The sequence below is a fragment of the Lutra lutra genome, chromosome 5 (assembly GCF_902655055.1).
Source record: "Lutra lutra chromosome 5, mLutLut1.2, whole genome shotgun sequence".
Classification (NCBI taxonomy): domain Eukaryota; kingdom Metazoa; phylum Chordata; class Mammalia; order Carnivora; family Mustelidae; genus Lutra; species Lutra lutra.
The window spans coordinates 89065401-89079240 of record NC_062282.1 but is presented as its reverse complement, the minus strand read 5'-3'; the positions used below and the strand labels follow the sequence as shown (position 1 = coordinate 89079240).

The 13840-nt window shown below is 36.3% G+C and overlaps 1 protein-coding gene across 1 annotated transcript in view; it reads right to left on the bottom strand.

Moving 5' to 3' along the window:
• Positions 1–13840, bottom strand: part of RAB3C (RAB3C, member RAS oncogene family) — a 645683-nt gene that overhangs the window by 547425 nt on the left and 84418 nt on the right. The window contains exon 3 of the mRNA XM_047729420.1: positions 8246–8339. The gene's annotated coding sequence lies outside the window, so the exon portion shown is untranslated. The remainder of the gene's footprint in view (positions 1–8245; positions 8340–13840) is intronic.

The window sequence follows — 13840 nt, the reverse complement described above, 5'->3', positions numbered from 1 at the left end:
TTTAGGGTAAATACCCAGCAGTGCAATTGCAGGGTCATAGGGTAGTTCTATTTTCAACATTTTGAGGAACCTCCATGCTGTTTTCCAGAGTGGTTGCACCAGCTTACATTCACACCAACAGTGTAGGAGGGTTCCCCTTTCTCCGCATCCTCGCCAGCATCTGTCATTTCCTGACTTGTTAATTTTAGCCATTCTGACTGGTGTGAGGTGATATCTCATGGTGGTTTTGATTTGTATTTCCCTGATGCCGAGTGATATGGAGCACTTTTTCATGTGTCTGTTGGCCATCTGGATGTCTTCTTTGCAGAAATGTCTGTTCATGTCCTCTGCCCATTTCTTGATTGGATTATTTGTTCTTTGGGTGTTGAGTTTGCTAAGTTCTTTATAGATTTTGGACACTAGCCCTTTATCTGATATGTCATTTGCAAATATCTTCTCCCATTCTGTCAGTTGTCTTTTGGTTTTGTTGTTTTCCTTTGCTGTGCAAAAGCTTTTGATCTTGATAAAATCCCAATAGTTCATTTTTGCCCTTGCTTCCCTTGCCTTTGGTGATGTTCCTAGGAAGATGTTGCTGCGGCTGAGGTCGAAGAGGTTGCTGCCTGTGTTCTCCTCGAGGATTTTGATGGATTGCTTTCTCACATTGAGATCCTTCATCCATTTTGAGTCTATTTTCGTGTGTGGTGTAAGGAAATGATCCAATTTCATTTTTCTGCATGTGGCTGTCCAATTTTCCCAACACCGTTTATTGAAGAGGCTGTCTTTTTTCCATTGGACATTCTTTCCTGCTTTGTCAAAGATGAGTTGACCATAGAGTTGAGGGTCCATTTCTGGGCCCTCTATTCTGTTCCATTGATCTATGTGTCTGTTTTTGTGCCAGTACCATGATGTCTTGATGATGACAGCTTTGTAATAGAGCTTGTAGTCTGGAATTGTGATGCCACCAACTTTGGCTTTCTTTTTCAATATTGCTTTGGCTATTCGAGGTCTTTTCTGGTTCCATATAAATTTTAGGATTATTTGTTCCATTTCTTTGAAAAAAATGGATGGTACTTTGATAGGAATTGCATTAAATGTGTAGATTGCTTTAGGTAGCATAGACATTTTCACAATATTTATTCTTCCAATCCAGGAGCATGGAACATTTTTCCATTTCTTTGTGTCTTCCTCAGTTTCTTTCATGAGTACTTTATAGTTTTCTGAGTATAGATTCTTAGTCTCTTTGGTTAGGTTTATTCCTAGGTATCTTATAGTTTTGGGTGCAATTGTAAATGGGATGGACTCCTTAATTTCTCTTTCTTCTGTCTTGTTGTTGGTGTAGAGAAATGCAACTGATTTCTGTGCATTGATTTTATATCCTGACACTTTACTGAATTTCTGTACAAGTTCTAGCAGTTTTGGAGTGGAGTCTTTTGGGTTTTCCACATAGAGTATCATATCATCTGCAAAGAGTGATAGTTTGACTTCTTCTTTGCCGATTTGGATGCCTTTAATTTCCTTTTGTTGTCTGATTGCTGAGGCTAGGACTTCTAGTACTATGTTGAATAGCAGTGGTGATAACGGACATCCCTGCCGTGTTCCTGACCTTAGCGGAAAAGCTTTCAGTTTTTCTCCATTGAGAATGATATTTGCGGTGGGTTTTTCATAGATGGCTTTGATAATATTGAGGTATGTGCCCTCTATCCCTACACTTTGAAGAGTTTTGATCAGGAAGGGATGCTGTACTTTGTCAAATGCTTTTTCAGCATCTATGGAGAGTATCATATGGTTCTTGTTCTTTCTTTTATTAATGTGTTGTATCACATTGATTGATTTGCGGATGTTGAACCAACCTTGCAGCCCTGGAATAAATCCCACTTGGTCGTGATGAATAATCCTTTTAATGTACTGTTGAATCCTACTGGCTAGTATTTTGGCGAGAATTTTTGCATCTGTGTTCATCAAGGATATTGGTCTGTAGTTCTCTTTTTTGTTGGGATCCTTGTCTGGTTTTGGGATCAAGGTGATGCTGGCCTCATAAAATGAGTTTGGAAGTTTTCCTTCTATTGCTATTTTTTGGAACAGTTTCAGGAGAATAGGAATTAGTTCTTCTTTAAATGTTTGGTAGAATTCCCCCGGGAAGCCGTCTGGCCCTGGGCTTTTGTTTGTTTGGAGATTTTTGATGACTGTTTCAATCTCCTTACTGGTTATGGGTCTGTTCAGGCTTTCTATTTCTTCCTGGTTCAGTTGTGGTAGTTTATATGTCTCTAGGAATGCATCCATTTCTTCCAGATTGTCACATTTGTTGGCGTAGAGTTGCTCATAGTATGTTCTTATAATTGTCTGTATTTCTTTGGTGTTTGTTGTGATCTCTCCTCTTTCATTCATGATTTTATTTATTTGGGTCCTTTCTCTTTTCTTTTTGATAAGTCTGGCCAGGGGTTTATCAATCTTATTAATTCTTTCAAAGAACCAGCTCCTAGTTTCGTTGATTTGTTCTATTGTTTTTTTGGTTTCTATTTCATTGATTTCTGCTCTGATCTTTATGATTTCTCTTCTCCTGCTGGGTTTAGGGTTTCTTTCTTGTTCTTTCTCAGCTCCTTTAGGTGTAGGGTTAGGTTGTGTACCAGACCTTTCTTGTTTCTTGAGAAAGGCTTGTACCGCTATATATTTTCCTCTCAGGACTGCCTTTGTTGTGTCCCACAGATTCTGAACCGTTGTGTTTTCATTATCATTTGTTTCCATAAATTTTTTCAATTCTTCTTTAATTTCCTGGTTGACCCATTCATTCTTTAGAAGGATGCTGTTTAGTCTCCATGTATTTGGGTTCTTTCCAAATTTCCTCTTGTTATTGAGTTCTAGCTTTAGAGCATTGTGGTCTGAAAATATGCAGGGAATGATCCCAATCTTTTGATACCGGTTGAGACTTGATTTAGGACCAAGAATGTGATCTATTCTGGAGAATGTTCCATGTGCACTAGAGAAGAATGTGTATTCTGTTGCTTTGGGATGAAATGTTCTGAATATATCTGTGATGTCCATTTGGTCCAGTGTGTCATTTAAGGCCTTGATTTCCTTGTTGATCTTTTGCTTGGATGATCTGTCCATTTCAGTGAGGGGAGTGTTAAAATCCCCTACTATTATTGTATTCTTGTCGATGTGTTTCTTTGATTTTGTTATTAATTGGTTTATATAGTTGGCTGCTCCCACGTTAGGGGCATAGATATTTAAAATTGTTAGATCTTCTTATTGGACAGTTCCTTTGAGTATGATATAGTGTCCTTCCTCATCTTTTATTATAGTCTTTGGCTTAAAATCTAATTGATCTGATATAAGGATTGCCACTCCTGCTTTCTTCTGATGTCCATTGGCATGGTAAATTCTTTTCCACCCCCTCACTTTAAACCTGGAGGTGTCTTCGGGTTTAAGATGAGTTTCTAGTAGGCAACATATAGATGGGTTTTGTTTTTTTATCCATTCTGATACCCTGTGTCTTTTGATTGGGGCATTTAGCCCATTAACATTCAGGGTAAGTATTGAGAGATATGAATTTAGTGCCATTGTATTGCCTGTAAGGTGACTGTTATTGTTATTGTCTCTGTTTCTTTCTGATCTACTACTTTTAGGGTCTCTCTTTGCTTAGAGGACCCCTTTCAATATTTCCTGTAGAGCTGGTTTGGTATTTGCAAATTCTTTCAGTTTTTGTTTGTCCTGGAAGCTTTTAATCTCTCCTTCTATTTTCAATGATAGCCTAGCTGGATATAGTATTCTTGGCTGCATGTTTTTCTCATTTAGTACTCTGAATATATCACGCCAGCTCTTTCTGGCCTGCCAGGTCTCTGTGGATAAGTCTGCTGCCAATCTAATATTTTTACCATTGTACGTTACAGACTTCTTTTCCCGGACTGCTTTCAGGGTATTTTCTTTGTCACTAAGACTTGTCAATTTTACTATTAGGTGATGGGGTGTGGACCTATTCTTATTGATTTTGAGGGGGGTTCTCTGAACCTCTTGAATTTTGATGCTTGTTCCCTTTGCCATATTGGGGAAATTCTCTCCAATAATTCTCTCCAATATACCTTCTGCTCCCCTCTCTGTTTCCTCTTCTTCTGGAATCCCAATTATTCTAATGTTCTTTCGTCTTATGGTGTCACTTATCTCTCGAATTCTCCCCTCGTGGTCCAGTAGCTGTTTGTCCCTCTTTTGCTCAGCTTCTTTATTCTCTGTCATTTGGTCTTCTATATCGCTAATTCTTTCTTCTGCCTCATTTATCCTAGCAGTGAGAGCCTCCATTTTTGATTGCACCTCATTAATAGCTTTTTTGATTTCAACTTGGTTCGATTCTAGTTCTTTTATTTCTCCAGAAAGGGCTTTTATATCTCCTGAGAGGGTTGCTTTAATATCTTCCATGCCTTTTTCAAGCCCGGCTAGAACCTTGAGAATCGTCATTCTGAACTCTATATCTGACATATTACCAATGTCTGTATTGATTAGGTCCCTAGCCTTTGGTACTGCCTCTTGTTCTTTTTTTTGTTGTGAATTTTTCCGCCTTGTCATTTTGTCCGGATAAGAGTTTATGAAGGAGCAAGTAAAATACTAAAAGTGTGGCAACAACCCCAGAAAATATGCTTTAGCCAAATCAGAAGAGATCCCAAATCGTGAGGGGGGAGAATGGGGATAAAAAGGGGTTCAAAAAGAAAAAAAAAAAAAAGAAACTATTTAAAAAAAGAAAGCCGATAAAGAAAAAATATAAAAAGAGGAAAAAATATATATATATTAGATAATCTATTTAAAAAAGTTAAAAAAGAAAATGGTAAAAGTTAAAAAAACTTTAGCAGAAGAAGAGAAAAAGAAAAAAAAATTGAAAAAGAAAAAAAAATTAAATTAACTGCAAGGCTAAAAAATCATGGGGAGAAAGCCATGAGTTCCGTGCTTTGCTTTCTTCTCCTCTGGAATTCTGCAGCTCTCCTTGGTATTGAAACTGCACTCCTTGGTAGGTGAACTTGGTCCTGGCTGGGTTTCCCGTTGATCTTCTGGGGGAGGGGCCTGTTGTAGTGATCCTCAAGCGTCTTTGCCCCAGGCGGAGTTGCACCGCCCTTACCCGGGGCCACGCTGATTAGCTGAGTAATCCGCTCGGGTTTGCTTTCGGGAGCTTTTGTTCCCTGAGCGCTTTCCGTAGAGTTCCGGAGGACGGGAATGAAGATGGCGGCCTCCCGGTCTCTGGCCCGGAGGAGCCGATAGCCCGGGGCCCCACTCCTCAGCGCGCCCTCAGAGAACAGCGCCCAATGACTCCCGTCACCCTGGCCTCCGGCCGCGCTCCGAGCTGACCGAGCCTGCGACCGGTTCAAGGCAACCCCGAGCTGAGAGTCACTCCTCGGCTCTGTCTCTGCAGCCGGTTTTCCCGTTCTAATACCGGTAAGCTCTGCAACACTCAGACACCCCCGATCCTTCTGCGACCCTGCGGGACCTGAGGCCGCGCTGACCCCGCCTGGGCTTCCAGTTAAGCCTCTGGAGCGATGTCCCTCAGCGGAACAGACTTTTAAAAGTCCTGATTTTGCTCCGTTGCTCCGCCGCTCGCCGGGAGCCGGCCCCTCCCCCCGCGGTCTATCTTCCCGTCGCTTTGGATTCACTTCTCCGCCAGTCCTACCTTTCAGATAGTGGTTGATTTTCTGTTTCTAGAATTGCTGTTCTTCTTCTCTTCAATCTCCCGTTGGATTTGTAGGTGTTTGCAATCTTTAGATAAGCTATTTAGCTGATCTCCCGCTACCCGAAGTAGTCTCAGCCTGCTACTTCTCCGCCATCTTGACCTCTATCTCTGTGATAGCTTTTGATACCTCCACTCAGAATCTGTTTACTTTTTCTTAGTATTATAGCTACTGTTTATCTTATCCTTCTAGAAAGAACGTTCATTGAATGGGATTTCTGTTTTCTGCAGATATTCATCTAAAGACATCCATTGAGAATCCATGTTCCAGGCATTATGAGGTGTATTTTCCAGGTTTGTACTTCCCAGAATACGTGACAATGTCTTCCTAATCGTAGGCACCCAATATGTATCTGGCACATGAACTGCCTAGTTTTGTGTATGCACACACATTCCTGACTAGTGTTTCTTTAAAAAGAGTATGGTTTTCATAGATTTAGACTTATGTTTTTATAAATAAGCAATGGTATTGAACGGTGATGGTATTTGTTTTGATTATGAGGATTTACTTTATTATGCAATCATAGAGTGATTACTCCACTGATGGATTCTTCTAGGATCTGCATTGCCAGAGAGAGACACAAACTTGGTACTATTTGTAACTCTCTGTTAGAAGTAAACAAAACCAGACATCTTTATGTAGTGTTTTAAGTGAGTAACCAAAGTAACTTAATATAATAGTTCTATATAAACCATAAAGGCTACAAAGTGTTAGTTGCTACTAATGTAGTTATTAATGATTTTTAGTAGCTTTTGCCCTCTGTTACATACACTATTGGCTCTTCGTGAGAAAATAAAATGTATCTGTGATCAAACAAGTATAGAAAATTCTATGTACCATACACCACAGTTGGATAGTAATAATGCACATTAGGATATTTTAAACCCTTTTAAATTCAGTAATAGAGAAATCTACTTGACTTTGCTATATAACCAATGAAAATAATTTTTCAAGGTGACATCCATAACTTCTACAGAACTGAGATACCGGGACACCTTGGTGGTATAACTTGGTGGCGTAAAGCATCTGATTCTTGGTTTGGGCTCAGGTCATTATCTCAGGGTCCTGGGATCAAGCCCCAAGTCGGGCTCAGTGCTTAGTGCAGAATCTGCTTGGGACTCTCTCTCTCTCTCCCTCTGGCCCTCCCCCACAACACAAATAAATTAATCTTTAAACACACACACACACACACCCCTGATACACCATGGAATACAAAACTGGCAAATTCTGGACTAATATAACAGCTGTATGCAGTCAAGAGATCTGGATTTTAAGTTTGGCTCCCCACTACCTACAACTGAATTCTACTCAAGTCTTATCTCTCTGAAACTCAGTTCCTTCCTTTGAAAATATATAAATAAGTGATTTTCAACCTGGTTACAAATCCTCATCACCTGTGGAATATTTCAGCTAGACATGGCTGAGCCCCATCCCCAAAGACTCTGACTCTGTAGGTTTGGGATGTGACCTCGATGTCTGTTGCGTGTATGTGTGTTTAGAACCCAGTTTAGAACTGGGTTCTAAAACAAGATGTATTGCTTATAATGGACTACTTGGAAGATGTTAAGGTGAAAATAATCTGTATATTTGGGGCAGACATGGGAGGGAAAGTAAAATCATGAAAGTGCGGAAGCTAAGTTTTGTATAAATAAGAGGTGTATGCACAGTGAATATCAGAAGGTGTTGTGGAATCAGCTGGAATTCTGTGGTAAAGGATTCAAAGTATGTGAAACTGACCCATTGATCAATTATTATGTAGTTGGGAATGGGCTATCAATCTTAGTTTTAGGCTGTCTCTGTCTCAATGGGAAATAATTCTCCATAAACTGGTTAGTTTCTGATAAGACTCCACCTTATTCATGTTCTCTTAGAAATAAAGGAGAAAAATCAACCCACCATCCCTAATAAGAAATGTTAGCAACTTCCTCTATTAATCATATAGCAGTTAATTCGTTATAGCTGTTAACAGAGAATCTTAAATTCCATATAAAACCAATCATTATTACAGGGTTTTAGTTTTGGCATAAAGAAATAAATGGAATTTGGAAATGTGATCCATTTTTACTTTATTCTATTAACTTACCAAAATAGGTTTACTCACTTTTCCCTTGCCTCCTCAGACCCATCTTAATACATCTTAACCGAACCAGTGAGTAAGTGTACTCTTCCTGCATCATGGGACTTTTTGTGTCATTCTGACAAAGGTCAGGTTGAAACAATGGGTCCTGAACTACATCCATAAAGCCAATGGTTTAAACAAAGATACTATCATGAAGTGTTTTCCAAATTGTTACACCACAACCCCGCAGTCCAGTTGAACCTTCTACAGAAATCCCCTAGGATTGGACTTGGCTCCCTCTACCTGCATTTTCTGCATTGGACTCATGGAGGAAGAAAAACATTTGAGCAAAAATCTGAGGAAGATTTCAGGGTGCTTAACAAGAGGTGTTGAACAGGATTGCAGAAATCACACCTCAGAAGCAACATGCTAAATGTGTTTTCAACATCAATGACAAACAGCGATTTGGTTATCGTGCTTGTTATTTAGATTGTTTCTGACTCACCTTTTGGATAGTCCAAGTCTTCATTGGTAGGATTTTAAGGTTTAAATTATTGAATGCTGGCTTCAACTGTTTGCTTCTATTCACACCTCAAAGTCTGAAGGAGAAAGAAAACAAAGTTTGTTTGTTTGTTTTTTTAACTCAAATATATGGACTTCTTTGTGATTTTACAACTGTGCAAAAGAACCAAAATGCTTTATACATCTTATTTTTCTGTATCTTTTTCATGGATTTTTACAATGCTCAATATCTCAAAAATAGTAGGTATTTTTCAATAAGGCACAATCACTATCTAGAATTTCTTTATATGATACCATTTTTGTGTATAGGCAAATGCAAGATAAAAAAGAATTTGTATGGATCATCTTCCAATCATAAAAAGGAGACAAAAATGAAAAGAAGTACTATTTCTCCTTACAATTAAGATATTTTCTCATCATAATAAAAATGCTCAAGGAATTTCATAATTCTTTCCACTTACTGTGGGGGCCTTTAATATGTCTTTTGTTTCTAAAAAGTAATTTATCCAAGAGACAAGACCTGTAACTAAAAACTAAGATTGAAAAACAGATAACAGTGTGCAGAAAATGTGGCTATTGGGTTTTATCAGATGTCAATATTAAAATAACTATGATTCTTAAGTTCAAAAACTAAACATAAGCCTAAAGAAATCATGCAGAAAACTGGAGTATGAGAAAGGAATCAAAAGAAAATTATAGAGCTATAAATAATAATTGATATTAAGAACTCCTTAGGTAATTGTGGTGAGTTGAATGATGGTCCCCAAAAAGATAGGTCCATATTCTAACCTCCAGAAACTGTGAATGTTACCTTACTTGGGAAGATGGTATTTGAAGACGTAAGTAAGTTACGGATGTCTAGAGGAGATCATCCTGAATTTTTGGGTGGGCTCTAAATCCAATGACCAGTGTCCCTTAGGACATATAGAGAAGTGACGTACAAGAGAAGAGAAGGCCATGTGAAGAGGAGGCAGATATTGGACTGAAGCATCCTAATGCCAAGGAACAGCTGGGACCATGAGAAAATGGGAGAGTCAAGGGAGAACTTTTTCAAAGAGTCTTCTGAGGGAGGAACAGCTCTGCCAACACCTTAATTTCAGACTGCTCTGAAAAAATATTGTTGTTTGAAGCCATCAGGTTGTGGTATCTTGTTATGGTATCACCCAGATATTAATCAGTGGTTTAGCATTGATTAGGCACAGGTGAAGGGAAGATTTTTTAGCTAGAATATTGGTCAGTAGAAAATATCTAGATAGAAACATGAACAAAAATAAGGTATAAAAAAGAGCTTAAATGACATAGGGAACACTGTAAATATTACCTATATGTATATGTAACCCCCAGGAAGAGAAAAAGAGAAAAAATTAAGGCAGAAACAATATTTAAAGAGATAATGGCTGAGAGTTTTTATTTTTATTTTTTTAAAAGATTTTATTTTATTTATTTGACAGAGAGAGAGATTACAAGTAGGGAGAAAGGCAGGCAGATAGAGAGGGGGAAACAGGGTCCCTGCTGAGCAGAGAGCCTGATGCGGGGCTCAATCCCAGGACCCTGAGATCATGACCTGAGCTGAAGGCAGAGGCTTAACCCACTGAGCCACCCAGGTGCCCCCAGGCTGAGAGTTTTTAAAAACTAGTGAAAGACAAATCCAGGATTCAAGAAGTTTTATAAGACTCAAACAGGGAAAAAATAAAATAAAATAAAATACCTACACACATTTTGACCATAGTGATGAAAAACAAAAAAGGAACCACAGATAAATGATATATCACTTTCACAGGAATTATCAAGTATGTAAATATAGGTATTTCATTTTCTTCTATTAATAAATTAAACATTCTTTTAGTGACTCATTGATAAAGGATGGAAATAAAAATATTTACTTTATAATCTAAAATGATTGATGATATAGTATAATATATAAATATATTAATTTAATACATCTTAGTATGTATTATATACTACATATACTTGATAATCCAATATACTTGACAGTACAAAACAAGTCAAAATAAATTAAAAAAAATACAAATTACAAATACCAAACAAGTAATAAGATCTAAATATATCATTATTACATTGAATATAATAGACAAATATACTGGTTAAAATTATCATCACTTTTTTTAAAAAGATTATTTATTTATTTGACAGAGAGAGACACAGAGAGAGAGGGAACACAAGCAAGGGAAGTGCGAGAGGGAGAAGCAAGCTTCCCACCAAGCAGGGAGCCTGATGTGGGACTCGATCTCAGGACCCTGGGATCATGACCTGAGCCAAAGGCAGACACTTAACAACTGAGCCACCCAGGCGCCCCAGTTTAAATTTCCAAAAACAAACAAAAAAAAAAACAAAAAAAAACAACAAAAAAATACATTTTTAAAGAGAAACACTCTAAACATAAAGATAGAAGAAAGGTAATAGAAAAAGAAGCATAAAAGATATGTAATGAAAACAGAAACCAAAAGAGAGATGGTATAGTTACATTAATATTAGACAAAATAAAAGCAGTTGTAGATATAAAGGAGAGTTCATGAAGGATCAATCCACCAGGATGATACAGTATATAATTTAAACTGTATATATTTCTAATAAAATAGTCTCAAGATATATAAAGCAGAAAATGATGGAACTAAGTGCAAAAGTAAGCAAGTCTACAAATACAGTGAGATTTTTAAAAAAATGCCTCTCAGTGAGTGACAGAGCAAGCAGTGGGAACATCTGTGAGCACCTAGAATAGGTGAAAAATATGATAGCAGGTGAATCAGTGGACTTACACAGAACACAGCACGCAGCATCTGCAGGACACGCATTCTATTCAAGAATACATGAAGCATCTACCAAAACTGAAAACATGCTGGGCTAGAAATCAAGTCTCAGTAAATAACAAAGGATTGAAGTCATACAAAGTAGGCTCTAAGGTATAATAAAGCTAGAAATAACAATAACTAGACTGTCTCCCAGTTTTGGAGGAAAGTAAGCAGTGTACTACTAAATAAGTCCTTGGTCAAAGAACAGAATCCACAGGGAAAACGGGTAAATATTTTGAGCTGAATGACAGTGAAAATGGAACATCAAAAATTGTAAGATAATGCTAAATAGTGCTCCTAGAGGAAAATACATAGCCTTAAATGTATACATTGAAAAATAAAAGTTAAAACACTCAAACGCTCTAAATCTACAACTCAATTGGATGGAAAAAATACCATCAACTGAAACCCAGAGAAAGTAGAAGGAAGTAAATAATAAGCATAAAAACAGAAATGAAGAGAAAACAATAAAAAAAAATAGAGAAAACCAATTAAAAACAAAAGTTGGTTCTTTGAAAAGATAAAATCTTAAACTGGAAAGATTCTTAAGTAAATAAGAAGGAAAGACAGAAAAATATCACAGGGAATGTAGCACAGACATAAAATGTTAATAAAGGATGCTATGAATGGCTTTAACAAAAACTTGAAAATTAGGTGAAATTGACATATTCCTTAATAAATGGATTACAAGGCTGAAAAAAAGAAGATTGAAATAGTCTTATATTTATTAAATATATTAATCTATACTTTAAATGCTCTCCAAAAGAAAACTCCAGACTTGAATGGGTTTGCCAATGAATTCTTTTCAACATTTAAGGAAGAAGGAATATCTTATGCAAACTCTTTCTGAGAACATAAAGAAGGAAACTCTTCAACTTGTTTTATAACGTCTTATAACAGAAATGAAGAATTTCTAACAAAATTATAGTGACTCAAATACAATAATGTATGCAAGACCAAGTTGGGTTCTTCTTGATATAAGAAAATTTATTTTAAAGTTCAAAAACCAATTAATATAATTTACCATGTAAACAAAACAAGGACAAAAGTCACATGATCATCTGAATATATACCAAAAAAAAAAAAAAAGTGATAAAATTCAACAGCCATCTATGTTAAAAACAAAAGAAAGCAAAACTCTTAATCACACTTGAAATAGAACAAAACTTCCCTAGCCCGGTTTAAAAAAAAAAAAAAAAATCAGAAATCTTGCAGCAAGAGCATCCTTGATGTTGAATTATTAAAGTATTAAAGACTTTCACCTTATGATAGGGGACAAGACAAGGTACAGATTATTATTACTTCTATTCAGCACTGTGTTAGCAGTCCTAGCTAGCATAATAAAATTAGAAAAATAAATAAAAAGTAGACACATGAAGAAGGACAAAAATAAAAACTGCTGCTAGCCGTTCTCCATAGTTCTTTTAGAGACTCTATTAAACAATTAAAATAAGTGAATTAAGCAATTTTTGGATACAAAATTAGTGTACAAGTATCTACTAAGTTTCAATATTCCAGTAAGAAGTAGAAAATTAAAAACAAAACTTCATGATAACTTCAAAAATACCTAATACCTAGGAATGAATGAAAATCATGTAAGAACTTAACACAGACACACAAAACTATAAAAACTTATTAAGAGAAATTAAAGAAGAACTAAATAAAGGAAAGGATTGTCATGTTTATGGATTAGAAAAGTTTTTATTGTTAGCATGTTGGTTTTTCCCAAATTGATCTATTGAATAAATGCACTCACAAAAAAAATTAAAAATAAAAAAAAATGCATGCACTCATAAATACAAAGCCAGCAGACTTTTAGGGGGGCATAAAATTTGGTAGTTGACTCTAAAACTTATATAGAAAAGCAAAAGACCAAAAAAGCCAAGACTATCTTGAAGGAAAAGAACAAAGTTGTATGACTTACACTACCAGATGTCAAAACTTATTATAAAGCTACAGTAACTGTTACAATATGGAATTGGAAGAAGATTGACAAATAAACCAATGGGATAAAACAGAGTCCCAAAACAGACCAACATCTAAATGGAGACTTGATTCATGGCAAAGGTAGAATTGCAAAGTAAGAATGTAGTAGTGAGATGCATACTGGACCAATTGAATTACTATATGAAAATACATATCCTTTGACCCCTATCTTACACCATATGAAAAATTAACTCTAGGCTAGTTGTAGATCTAAATGTGAAAGATGAAACAAGAAAGTCTCTATATAGTAAAATATAGACTACCCACCCTTATGGCCTTATACTAGGCAAAGATGTTTTAAAAAGAGAATTGCAAACCCTATATAGATAGGGTCTGAAAACTGACATTTGTCGAAATACAGCACTAAGAAAGTAAAAACACAAGTTATTGAGTATGGGCAGATATCTACAATCTATAATACAAAAACAATAGGTTGAATAAAAAAGATTCAACAACATTAGTTATTTGTGAATGCGGATTACAGCCACACTGAGCTACATCTACCTAATATCAGAAATTGCTACCAGCTGACAATCACTGGTTTTGATCACATGGAATTTGGGTTTTAATTTACCAGCTGCTTGACTTTGGACAAAGATTTCTTCATCTGGAAATAAAGGATAACAATATATGCTCAAACTGTTTCATTTCTATACTTCAGAAGTCCTATTTTTTCAGGTGTTTCTAAATGAAACAAACAAAAAAAACTCCACCCTAAATTTTAGGCAATTGACAAACAAAGGGATCTCACATTTGGAAAATATATTTTAGACCTTGTGGTC